Here is a 13,545-nt window from a genome sequence, read left to right on the forward strand (position 1 = left end):
CTCATGCCTACAGTTTTATTAATAAACTATTAAATAAGCAATACTTATAGTAGCACAGATACAAAGGCCCAAAAGCACTTACTAAAACTTGACTTTTTCCTCATTCTTTCCTACCTAAAATTACACAATCTCTAAAAAGTTATAAAATTCCTTAAATCAAATCCACTTCTTATGCTCTTGTATTTTATTTTTATTTTTCTGTGTACAGCAGTGTGGGGATTTTTCCATTGACCTTTTCTAGATGAGTCATTCTGTAATCTGCTATGTCCAAACTACTGTCCAACCATCCACTGAATTATCCATCATGTATTATACTTTTTAGCTCTACAATATCCATTTGAAACTTTTGTATAGATTCCAAATTACTGAGGACATTCCACATTAATTCTTATATTTGGTAGATTTTTTTTCTACTTTAAGTATATTAATCACAGTTTTTTTTTTCATGTATTCTTGCTCCACTATCTGGATCATACTTACAGTTTATCTTTTTTCTTTTATTCTTACTTCCTTTTGTTCTTCTCTTAGTAATAAGCCATGAATTTTGATTCTTTGCATGTACAGTAATGTTTAATGTGTGCAGGAATTGTGTATAAAACAACCAGAGCCGCTCCAAATGACTCCTCCCGAGTTTTCTGTCTTCCCTCTGTTAGGAAGACAGCCTGAGGAGCTGGTCACCTCTATTTAATTGTGGGTTGTGTGAGGTCAACGGTGAGTGGTTTTTAGTAAATCTTGGGGCATTCTCCTTTCCTTATGTTGGTCAGGCACAGGCTCGCTGGATTTTCAATTCTGTGATTCTATTTTCGCAGCTCTGAAAGCTTATGAGTGGCTGTGCTCAATCATCAAGAGGTTCACAACCCAGCTCTCCAACATCATGCCACATGCAACATCACAAATTGGGTAGGTGTATTATGGAGAGACAGTACGTGAGCTGTCTTGTGTTCAAAATATAACATGATTTTGGGAACTGACACCTTTATGAAATTTCAGAGAGGAGCTTTGGTTCAAAATATATATCTCATGCTCAAAATATAACATGATTGGGGGATCTATGCCTTCGAGAAATTTCAGAGGAGCTCACCTGCATCCCACAAATCTCTCAAGCAGTCGTGACTTGGGGAAATCTGATTGTGGAATTAGAGGCCCTCGATGCCTTATATTTACAGTCTGTCTAACACGTGTAGTAAGTAAGACATTGGGACTTTCTCTTTCCCTCAGAGGGGTGCTACACCGGGGCCAAGCCTGGGCTCAGTTCACATCTGGCATCAGCAAATGCTCAGAAGACAAGATGGCTGGCAAGATTCAGTGCTTTTCAGAATTATTCTACCCTGTCTGTAATTTTAGTTCATCTATTCCATATTGCTTCCTCAGCTCTCTGATGTCCTTCAAATATGGTTCTCAAAATAGAATTATGTTTTCTAGGTTTTTTTTTTTTCTTTGCAGAGGAAACATGGTCTGCTAAGACTTATGTATCCTACTTGGAATTGTAAATATCTTCTTTATCTTATTTTACAAGTGAAGTTACCAACAGGTTGATAGGTAATATCATTTTCCTCTTTTGAGATTTTGAAGTAATTCTATCTAAGTAGAAACCATGTCTCCAAGATAGTAAAGGCAGTGGTGTGAAAAATTCAAAACCTGATGTCAGGCTCCTTCCCATGTTCTCTGTAATGCCAAGGTAGGTACTCTATCAGTCAGAATTCACAAGAAGAGCCCACCTCTGAGGCAGCCATGCTTTACTAACAGGAAGTGCAGCTCTTGTACCTAAGACTGGACATCAGAGGGACGAGGTGCCGTTATTGGAACCCACACCTTTGGAGAAGGTCCCATGGCTCTAGGACTCTGAGTTCTGAGGAGAGGGCTGGCCAACCTGGCACTGAACCTCAGGGATTTGGTGGAGGCCACAAAGACCTGGGACCTAGAACTCCAAGGGTAAGCCACATGATAGTTGTGTCAGTTTCTCTGAGATTGACAATACTGTTAGTTCTGGGGATTAACTAAAAGAAAGAAATGTATGTATATAGTAGATATATGTATATGTGTATATATAATACATATGATATCTATCTACCTATGTTTAAATCTATATTTATATCCATATGAAGTGATGTAAAGATTGAGAGGCACTGGCTTTGCCAAGGTGTGAGTGAATGAGGCAACCATGACATGAACAACATTCAGGACATTTCCCATGTCCAGTGTCCTTCTAGTTTCCCCTATTGGCAGTATCTAATAACAGAGGACTCACAAAGGAGAAATGTGATTTGCAGTTTCCTATTCCCTATGCGAGAAAGAAGAAAACACACACACTGTCTGTGGACAGTGCCTTTGCTCTGTAAACACAGAATGGTTCCATAAAATATTAACTGATAAAATTGCCTAAAATAGTTGAAAGTAGAAATGTGCTGATAATTAATATATTTTGCTTATTGTTCGATGGCTAACGTTTATGATCCCAAATGATAAAGAAATCTCAGGGGGTTTCTGTCAGTGATCTATGATACAACCTGTAACATTTCTCCTGCCAGGGAACTAAAACCTAACAAATGGGGAAGTTCATTTGGGATTGCGTTTCTTTTTGGAAATCATAGCTTTTTAGTTTTCATTCTCATTGCAGGTAGACCATTCACTTCACCTTAGGTTGAGGTGGATCTTTCTGCTGTTTACTGGGTGCAGGTGTAACATTTTGCTCTTCTTTCTTAATCTTTTTTCCTCTTCTCATAAAAGAATTAACAAAGAACATAATAAAACCAAAGAAGGTATCAACCAATATAATAGTGGGTTAATCTTCTGCTGTTCCTTCTGTGCCCTTTCGGTCTCTTTTCTTATTGGGGGTGGGCCACTGTCTACACTGCCTCCTCTGCCTTTCATCCAGCAGTCAGGAGGGTTCCACTCATCAGTGCAACAGCATTGATGTCTATTGTGACAGACTCCATTCATATTGCAGGTCTCAGGTGAGCAATCAGTTTTCAAATATGTCAAAGGGATACATTTCCTTTGGACACAGATATATTTTTTACCACACTCTGTGCCATCTTTTATTTCACCCAGATCAGGTAAGGCATTCCAAAATGGAAGTCAGTGCCCTAGCAGATGCTATCATTGACTTGAAGACAATGCAGAGTAGAATGTTTCCCAGAGTGGGAATTTCTGCCACATCCTTACATGAACCCTCCCACACAGGGTATTTGAGGTATTACATTTTATAAATTGATTGTTCTTGAGGCCACAGTTGCCTCACCTCGGATATTCACTGTACTGTAGAAGATCTGACTCGCAATCTTGGCATTTAGGTCAAAAGTTTGCTACACAGTTCATCACGAATATGGCATCTCTTTTCATAGCAGTAGTCACCACCTGTGTATTCGACTCTGTCTTGCATATACACGTCTTCTGGACACTGACAGGATGTCCCATTGTACCACTCAGGAAGGTCACATTCATTTTCCTGTTCTACACACGTCGCCTGATGGCATGATCTTGAAGTCTTTGCAACAGAGCCCTAAAGCCCAAGTAGCACCAGGGCTCAGAGTACAGTCTAACTGACAACATGGATCTTTCATACAGAGATTTAAGGAGCCACAGTTGCAGTCTTCTCCATCTTCAACCACACTGTTCCTACAGCGTGTATCTCGGAAGATTCTCTACAGTGTTCGTGGATGGAAGATTGCTGGAGGCCGGCTCTGTTCCAGGTCCAGGGGTCCCTGAAGGATGGACGGTGTCTGCGAGGGAGAGATGAGAGAGCCATGAGAATCTTTCTGGTCACCAGGCAGGCATTTCTGCTCTGACTGGGGCTCAACTTTATTTTATAATTAAGTGTTTGGGGGTTGGCACAGAAGTGGCATTTGCCTTAGACAATGATTTCTCATGACAGACTTCTTTGATATATAAGAATTTCCCAAAACATAGATTTGTAGAAGACTCATGCATGACGTTTACAATAGTGATTGAGGTAGGTGACTTAGATGCTTATCCTTTGGGAAAGAAGGTATTTTTAGCATACAAGACAATGTCTTTAGCATAAAAAGGGTGAGGTTAGTTCTTTGTGAGCAGGGGTCAATAGCTTGTTTGTTTAAGGAGAAGTATTAAGAAAAACAGGTCTTTCAGGAAACACATTGTTTGCTCCCATAATCACAAAAAAGAAATTCCTACAATAGGTTCCTTCACAGGGTGCAATCAGCATATTCAAGGCCAGAATAAGTCACTGGAATACTGATCGGAGTATCAAGATGCCTTGGGGGTCAGTGCTCCAAGCAGAAACAATTGCGTGGGGGTGGATATCTGTCCTTAACTCTAAATTAGGCTCTTTGTCTCAGGGCCAGGCTCAATTGTAACTCTTGTGTTCTTAACCCTCTTTATTATCTAAGTCTTGGATCTACAAGGCCCAGGGGAAGAGCCTTTTGACAATCATCCACAATACTTTCATCTAAAATCTCTTTTGAAAAGGCAAGAATATGCTCTTCCTTATGAGGAAAATGTGTGGGGAATATCAGTCTGATCTGGAATATTGTGAGGCCCGGTCAATACCCGCAGGCTCATTTCCAACATGAGCCAGTAGTAGCACAAGGAGATACCAGTTTTTGTTTCTCATGCCAGGAGCTGTGCAAACGCTGCCATTTCCTCACTGTGACTGTCATCCAGTGAGGCCGGTGAGGCTCCCAGCAGAAGATACATCCTGATCCCACAGAGGTGTGCCAATATTCAGCATAACTGCAGTTGCTGAATTTAGTTGCCCGAGACTGTGTTGCATACATGATACACACATTGTCTGCACATTGACATGTTTTCTCATCATGCCCCATACCCAGGGAATGGCCGAGCTCATGTGACACAACAAATGCAAAAACACCCAAATCATCACTTGTGAAAGTATCCACTGCACAATTAGTGTTGTAGTTACATACTGATCCAACATAAGATGTGCCAAGAGCACCATATTGTTCTTTTACAAAAACATGCGCAGCATCATGGGGGACATAGGCATGAAAGCCTGTTTTCTTCCAGGCACAAAATAAATCCACTAGGGCATCCATGTTCTTTATTTCAACAGGGTTTCCTTCATTCCAGACCTCCACTCCAACTAAACTCACATCAATGTTTAGTGGTTGATAGAAGGTATTTACATTATTCATGGTAGTAATTACTTCCAACTCCACAGTTGTGACGCTATATCCACGATAAGCATATTAATTGTAGTCTACCATCACTGTCATTTCAACAAATCCCTTGTGGGTCCCCAGACCTTCATACCCACCTTGCAGCAAAGTGGGATTATTGCTCTCTTATGGTTTCAGTTGCCGTGCTATTTTTTCCTCTGTTAATCCACACTTTATGGGTAGGAATTTTTCCTCCTCACTGTACATCTTATATACCAGGCATTCAAATGTGATAGAAAGCTTTTTGGGTAAGATTTCATGAACAATGTGATTTATCTGCAATATTCCTTGAAAGCCCCCAAAACAGGCACTCAGAGACACCAAGGAATCTGGATCCCCCTCCACATAACCATGATAATAGCCGTCTTTCTGGATAAATGGCTGGTCTTCAAGGAGAGCACCCTGGTCTGCGTAAGTAAACACTAGGAAGTTTTTGGAGACTAAAAGCTTCTTGACCTTTATATGGAAAACATGTCGCTGGCGTCCAAAATTAGGGCCAGCCTGGGGGCTTCTTGACTTTGGTGGGGTCTGTTACCCTCAAAGGAATCACCACTTCTGGGGGACCATGGCTATAGGAGTGCCCAACATGGGACCATCCAGAAGGGAGCAGAAACACTCTCAGCCAGAAAATGGGGACAGTGATCCTCACATGTACCATGACCTCATCCATAGCTATTATGGAGGTACCATATTCAGCCATAGGTGAGACCAAAACAGAGCAGATCAGGAAGCATCACTATTCTGTCTCCTCCCTGGGAGCTGGAGGTATGCTGATAGATGAAGTGCTGATATTTAAAGATCTGCCTTCTCACAGTCACACCATCAGAGCAGCAGCACTAAAAGAAAAAGAAGAGCAGAGACAAGAGTGGGATATATGAGCAAGACAAGGTGAAGGGCATGGGTTACAGTCAGTCAGTGTTTGCCTCATGACTCAGTATATTGCATTGGATTTTCTCTTAAATAATGGTAAGGCAGAATGAGACTGTGTGTACAAAACAATGGTGATTGGCCATAGGTGGACCCTTAAAGAACCTAGATGAAAGACACATATGGATTTATTATAGTGTTCTGTAAATATATGAATATGTATCAACATTTCCACAATAAATATATTTTAAAAACGGGTATTAATGGAAATGTGAACACCTATCATATTTAAATGTAGCAGTTTCAATTTATACATATGGAGTGGGTATGGATATCATGATATAGGTCTGTCTTCCACTTTCAAATGGTAAATTATTTAGTCACAGTACTCAGGAGAAATTTAAAAATTACTCATGTATATTATTATTTTTTCCATGGTCTGTAATATATGCTTCCATGAAAGAAATTATTAATTATCCTAGCTCCTTCCTGCATTCCTCTTTTCATATAAGCCTGTGAAACTGCAAGGGTCAAGGCATCAGCATTGGCATCAAAGCCTGAATTTATAAGACTTCAAGGTAACCATTTCTTGGCTTTGACAGTGAAGTGTATTTATTTCATAAATAATAATACATATGCATATTTTGCATGAAAAGTAGAAACAAAATAAATTAATGGTGTGACATATTCAGGAAATATACATGAACATACATGTTGAGATAGTAATGGTCTGGAGATATTAATGGTATCAAATTTGGAAAGAGTGCTTGGGACAAAACTACACATTAGAAATTTGTAAAGTTTCAATATTTTGTATATTCATTGCTTATCTTTTATTATCCAGTGAGAATATCCACTGTCTTTATGAAATCATTAAAGTAATAAGAATGTTTAAAGTATTGACACCAAGAAGTCTTGGTCTAGTTGAAAAACTAGGAAAGTGAAGTTGGCTATGAGGGATCAAATATTACCTCCATAGTAGGTAATATAAAAATAAGGGGCTGTTGGGTGGCTCAGTCAGTTAAGCGTCTGACTTTGGCTAAGGTCTTGATCTCACGGTTCATGAGTTCGAGCCCAGTGCTGGGCTCTGTGCTGACACCTCAGAGCCTGGGGCCTGTTTTGAATTCTGTGTCTCCCTCTCTCTCTGCTCTTCTCCCACCTGTGCTCTGTCTCTCTCTCAAAAATAAATAAACATTTAAAAATTAAAATAAAAGATGCATGATTAAGGATCTATCATCTGCTAGTCCCTGTACATATTTCTGCTTAATCTTTTTTTTTTTTAATCTTGATGCTACTACATTCCTTGACCTCTTTTCTGTAGAGTCGTTGTGTCATTATGGAATCTTCCTTTCATGAAAAGCAAAAATCTCTCTACTTTCACCTTGTCTTGGAAAGCTCCTTATGTCTACCCCATTTACTAAATGTACCAGTCGACAGTTCAAAGCCAGGCAGAGAGGAAGGTTTCCATTCTTAGAATGCCTGTATGGCATGCAGAAGAGATGACTGGGTCAAATTTGCACTTATTACCAAAACCACGTATGAATGACTAAACTAGTAGCCATCTCATTGAACCACTGTTTAGCTTTTTTTCTTACTCAAATACCAACACCCAAATTAATGCTACACAAACTTTAAGCAATTGGGTGTCTGATTTATTAATGTATTATCCAACCAATAATTTTGCCCACATTTGGGGTTTAGTGAGCATGTGGGCAACCTACATAATACCTAGTTTATTTTAGTTTTACTACTTATTTTCAACAATATTTAGTCATTGGCCTATAGCCAAATATTATTTCTTAGTATCATCTGTATCTTATTATCAAACTCTATCTGTAATCCTAACTATAACCCTAATCCTAACTATAATCCTAATCCTTTTTATAACCCTGCATTGTCCTGACTCTTACATGTTAAATAGTTAACTTTTATTCTTATTCAAAATTTTTCTCATTCAAAACTTGATTCTCAAATTTATGCAGAAAAATAACATTTTTTCCCTTCATTCTCCTGAACTTTTTAAATTCCCTCCGTTTTACCTTCTATATCTATAGCCTGGCTCTAGACTCCATTAATACAACCACTGTGGGCTAAAATCTTCAGCCCTAACCAGATTAATCCTTTTTCCCTGATTTTGCCACTCTCAAAGAAACATCTGGGAAAAGAAATCACAGAGTATCTTCACATTCACCTGAAAATCCCTTGTCTTTGTTTATACAAGCAGTTATTATTGAGTAAAGTGACGGTAGTTTAAGCAGTAAAACCAGGAATTCAACATTTCTTGCATGTCTAATATAAGATTTGATATTTTTCTTTGCTTTCTTGTTGCAGATAGCAGTCAGGAAATTTATTTCAGGCTCAATAGTATCTTCATCATTAATAAGATCTGAATTCTTTGAATAGTCTGGTACTTCTCTAGGAATAATGAGAAAGAATATTTCACAAAATGCCAAGAAACCACAAAAAGAAATTAAGATCTCTATTATCCTTTGAGGGCAATACCTCTAAATTGTGAGTAAAATCTTAATATACTGGTTTGACTTTTATGTCTCTTGATATATATTTGGTAATTGTAATGGAGTTTCAGTTGTGGTGATGGAAAATAATTATTTAAGAATAACATAGTGCTATTGAGAGTGAAAATAATCAATAAAAATTGGTCAGAATTGATTCCTAACTCCAGGAGTATGTGAGCAAGATTGCATTTGTCCTCATAATAGTATTTTGTGCAATGATTCGAGACACACTTCCTAAGAGAATATCACATTTTCATTAATAATGTGGTATAATGCCATAATGGAACAGAAACTTCTAGGTAGATGGTCATACATCATCTTTTATAAGTTGTTTTTTCTTCTCCTTGGAGCGTCAACAAACTCATCAATCTGTCTACCCTAATTACCACTTCCCTTCTCACTCTCATTTATTGCTTGTGTTTTCCAAAATATGAGTTACAACCCATTAAAAACACAATTTTGTTTACTCAACCAAGTAAAATGGACCAGAATAAGAGATAATCCAGGTAACAAATCCTCAAGAGTAAAAAACTGGCAAAGATTTATGTTGTGTGTATATTTGCATGTATGCATTAATACGAGTGCTTCTCTCCTGCACAGCCAAGTTCTTGAAAGACTTACCAGCAGTGGAATTAATGGTACCCATTATCTTTGCCAGCTAGAGCCCTATCATAGTTTGTACTACCTCTCTTTATGCATAAAGACTTTCATCTAAAGCCTTACATAACAAAGAGAAGTAACAATCCCCTCCCTTTCATCTCTCATTTGATTGTGTTCTAGATTTAACTGCTTAGCAACAAGACTTTCTCAGTTCTAAAGACTATGGCAACTGGACAAAGTTCTCCCAATTTGGGAGAATCATCTCCATCAAGCTTTATCTCTAATTACTCCTCACTATGAGTAAATATGACTGTATTTTTTATGCCGACACTATGTGCTCCCTGAACACGGTAGAGATACTTTACTTTCAGTATTTTTGTTCATACTATTGCCCTGGTCCAAGATTATCTTCTCAACATTGAACCATATTATGGAATATTTGAATTCCTTCAGGTTCCATAAAGAAGTTTGACCCTATTTAAATCATTTTACAAGGATCCAAACATCAGTAATCATCTACAACTTTCTTTATGAGATTCATGAACACCTGAGAGATGTTTCATATCTACAAATAAATGCTTCATCTGTTAGGGAGTATTCGTGATCAAAAAAAGGGCAAAACAAAATTTAAAAAAAAAGAGAGGGATTACTTAAATATAGTGTGGGTAGTGATGTCGGCATCATGGTAGCAAGAGATATTCCGCATTTACCTCTCCCCATTTTTTTTAGAATGGTGGATTAGACATCCATACATAAACAAGACTGCTGTAGCACCTGGGAGGAATCCTAGAGAACTTTTGCCCAGCTGTGCATCAGAAAATAAATGAATGAGACCTTAGGAAGAATGGATCCAAGGGTGTTAGCGAACCTGTTCCACCTCCACTTGCTTTGGTCACGGAAAAAACCCAGAAAGTGCTGTCCTGCACAGAAACACACAGCTGAGATAAAATGTATAGAAGTACAGCCTGCCACAGTGGAGATTTCAACATGCCATTGGAGCAGAATAGAAATGAGTTTGGATGCAGTGGACAGAGAGGAACTCTACTAGAGCTTCCTCCCTCCCCAGGTGACACTGCATAGAACTAAACCCTCTGTTAGTGGTGGCACAGGTGTTTCTCACAGCAATAGTGGAAAGAGATGACTTCCCCAAGGAGGATTTGGAAGGCAGTGGTGATCTTCAGATTAATCTAGTGGTAGGGGTCGAAACTGAAGAAACCTGTTTCTTTTTTTTCCAGCAGACCCTGATTTCTGAGAAGGTACTTCTCAGAAAGTCTGAGGGCAGACAAAGAAAAGAAAAAAGAAAACAACCACCGCAGACAATAATTTCAAAGGTCATGGAAGGAACAGTTTCTTCTGTGAATTCAGGACTTCAGCATGAAGTCTGCCCCACAAAGCTTCTGGGATTAACCTTCTGGGGGATATTATCAGCCTTCAGGCACACACAAAACTCTGATTGCTAAACTCCCACTTCACCTCACTGTGCAGCATCTGTTGTGTGTGCTCCTGCTATGGCAGTGAGATCAAGGAACTTCATAAAGAAAGGAAATATGCCATTACAAAAGATATGAATTAATCTCCAACAACTGATCTTAAAGACATGGTATACAGTGATATAGCTCATAAGGAACTGAAAATAGCTATATTGAAGAAACTACAAACTATAAGAAAAAAATCAGAAAACCTAATCAATGAGATTAAGAAAAAGGCAAATGAATAAATGAGTTCTTTAGGAAAAAAAGAGAGAAATCATGAAAAACTACCAAAAAAAATCTTGAACTGAAGAATTCCATGAATGGGATGAAGAATACAATAGAGAGCATCTGTAGTAGAGTAGAGCAGATGGAAGAGAGAATAAATGACTTAACGTATAAGAAGTTTGAAATAACACAGTAGCAAGAGAACAAGGAGAAAAAAATAAAAATGAGCAAAGAAAGATTACATTACTTACGAGATTCAATCAAAAGGGCAAACATCCAAATTATTGTGGTTCCAAAGGGAGAACAGAGGGAGAAGGGGTAGAAATTTTAGTTAAAATAATAGTAGCTAAAATCTTCCCATGCCTGGGGACACTTGAAATCAAAGTTCAGGAAGCCAATAGATTACTCTATTTCCTCAGTCACAAAAGACATTTTCAAAGACACATCATAATGAAACTATCAAAATCAAAGTTAAAAAGTTCTAAGGCAGACAGGGAAAAAGCAGTGCAACTAAGAGAGAAACCCTATTAAGCTATCAGTGGATTTCTCAGCAGAAGCCTTACAAGCCAGGAGAAAGTGAAATGTCATATTAAAATGTCAAATGATAAAAATTGCTAGTCAGGAATACTATATCAATCACAGTTTTTCTTCAGATTTGTGAGAGAAATAAAGACTTTTCCAGGGGTGCCTGGGTGGCTCAGTCAGTTAAGCATCCGACTTTGGCTCAGGTCATGATCTCACAGTTGGTGGGTTCGAGCCCCACATCAGGCTCTGTGCTGACAGCTAGCTCAGAGCCTAGAAGCTGTTTCGGATTCTGTATCTCCCTCTCTCTCTGACCCTCCCCTGCTCACAGTGTCTCTCTCTCTCCCAGAAATAAATAAAAACATTAAAAAAAAAAAGACTTTTCCAGACAAACAAAAGCTAAGGGAGCTAATCATCACTGGGTCTACCTTGCAAGAAGTATTTCAAAAAGAGTTCTCTAAAGTGAAATGAAAAAGCTCTAATAAGTGAGACAAAAGCATACATAAGTATATAACACAATGGTAAAGCTGAAACATATATAGGAAGCTTTAGAAAACTCCAATTATATAAGTAGGATGGTGTGTTAACCATTTAATACTATAACAATAAGAGAAGCAAGCATTGAAAATAAGAATAGCCACTATAATTTGTAATGATAGACAACATAAAAAATGGTAGGGTTGCCTGGGTGGCTCAGTTGGTTACGTGTCTGATTCTTGATTTCAGCTCAGCTCGTGATCTCATGGTTGTGAGATTGAACCCTGTGTGGGGCTCTGCACTGGATATGAAGCCTGCTTAAGATTATCTCCCTCTCTCTCTGCCCCTAACTTCTCCCTTATTCTCTCTCTCTCTAAAAAATGGATAAATTGTGACATCAAAAATATAAAAAGGGAGGAATAAAATTGTGGTGTCTTTATAGACAAATGAAGATAACTTGCTATCAGCATAAAATGTACTGTTTTATTTATGTTTTTTTTTTTTTTTTTGGTAAGCCTCATGGTAACCTCAAAGCAAAACCTAGAGTAGATTCATGAAACATTAAAAAAGTGGGGGTGGAGGGATAGGGCACCTGGGTGGTGCAGTTGGTTAAGTATCTATCCGACTCTTGATTTCAGCTCAAGTCATGACTTTCTGGTTTGCAAATTTGAGCCCTGCATGGGGCTCTGTGCTGACAGAGCAGAGTCTATTTCAGATTCTCTCTCCCTCTTTTTTTGCCCCTCCTTTCTCCTGCTCTCTCTCTATCTCAAAATAAATGAGTAAATTAAAAAAAATTATTAAAAAAGGGGCCATGGGGATGCCAGCATAGTAAGTCATTAATTTGCAAATATAGGAAGAAACAAAGGGGAAAAGAAACAGTTGAAATAGAAAACAGACAAAAAGCAACAACTAAAATGGCTATTTAGTAAGTCTTTACAAATATCAATAATCCTAAATTTAAATGGACTGAATTCACTAATCAAAAGGCACAGTTTGGCTGGTTGGGGAAGGAGGAGAAGGAGAAGGAAGTGGGGAAGGAGGAGGGGAACAGGAAGATGTGGGGTAAGAGGGGAGAAAGAGGAATGTAAAGGGAAAGGAGGAGGGTGGGAAGAAGAGTAAGGAGAAGGAGGAGGAGGAGGACCCAACTATATGCAGCCTATGAGACATTGATTTTATTTTCAAGACACACATAGGTTCAAAGTAAGGAGATGGAAGAAGATATTTTACACAAGTGCAAACCACAAGAAACAAAAGGTAGATTTACTTATATCAGACAAAATAGACTTTAGTCAAAAGTAGTGACTAGAAACCTAACAGCAAGTTAGAAAATAGAAAGTGTTTTTTCTTAGCTTTCTCTCTCTGCCCCTCCACCTCTCACATTCTTTGTCTCCCAAAAATAAACACTAAAAAAAAAAAAACCAGTTTGTATTCCCCAAACAGACCATTTTTATCAATTCTTGAGCATATTGTCATAAGCTATGAGGTTTAAAGTTGAAACAGAACTATTTTTTATTAAGAATGTTGATTAATGAGTGAATTAAATAACAATATAATTAACATCACTGGATCTTTCAGAGGAACATCGCTGGTAAAATATGAAAGTTCTGTGAATTTTCATGTGAATCTAGTAGGATATTATTTACTCTAGTAGAGTAATAAGCCAGGACCTTTAGGCATAACTGCAGTATACAAATCATGCTGGCAATGTGA

General features: G+C 38.2%; 1 pseudogene; it reads right to left on the minus strand.

The window, feature by feature from the left end:
• Nucleotides 1–2,626: 2,626 nt before the first annotated feature.
• The window catches only part of LOC144244358 (disintegrin and metalloproteinase domain-containing protein 20-like), a 34,876-nt pseudogene continuing 23,957 nt past the window's right edge, over nt 2,627–13,545 (minus strand).

Source organism: Crocuta crocuta, unplaced genomic scaffold (assembly GCF_008692635.1).
Source record: "Crocuta crocuta isolate KB4526 unplaced genomic scaffold, BGI_CrCroc_1.0 scaffold158, whole genome shotgun sequence".
Lineage (NCBI taxonomy): Eukaryota > Metazoa > Chordata > Mammalia > Carnivora > Hyaenidae > Crocuta > Crocuta crocuta.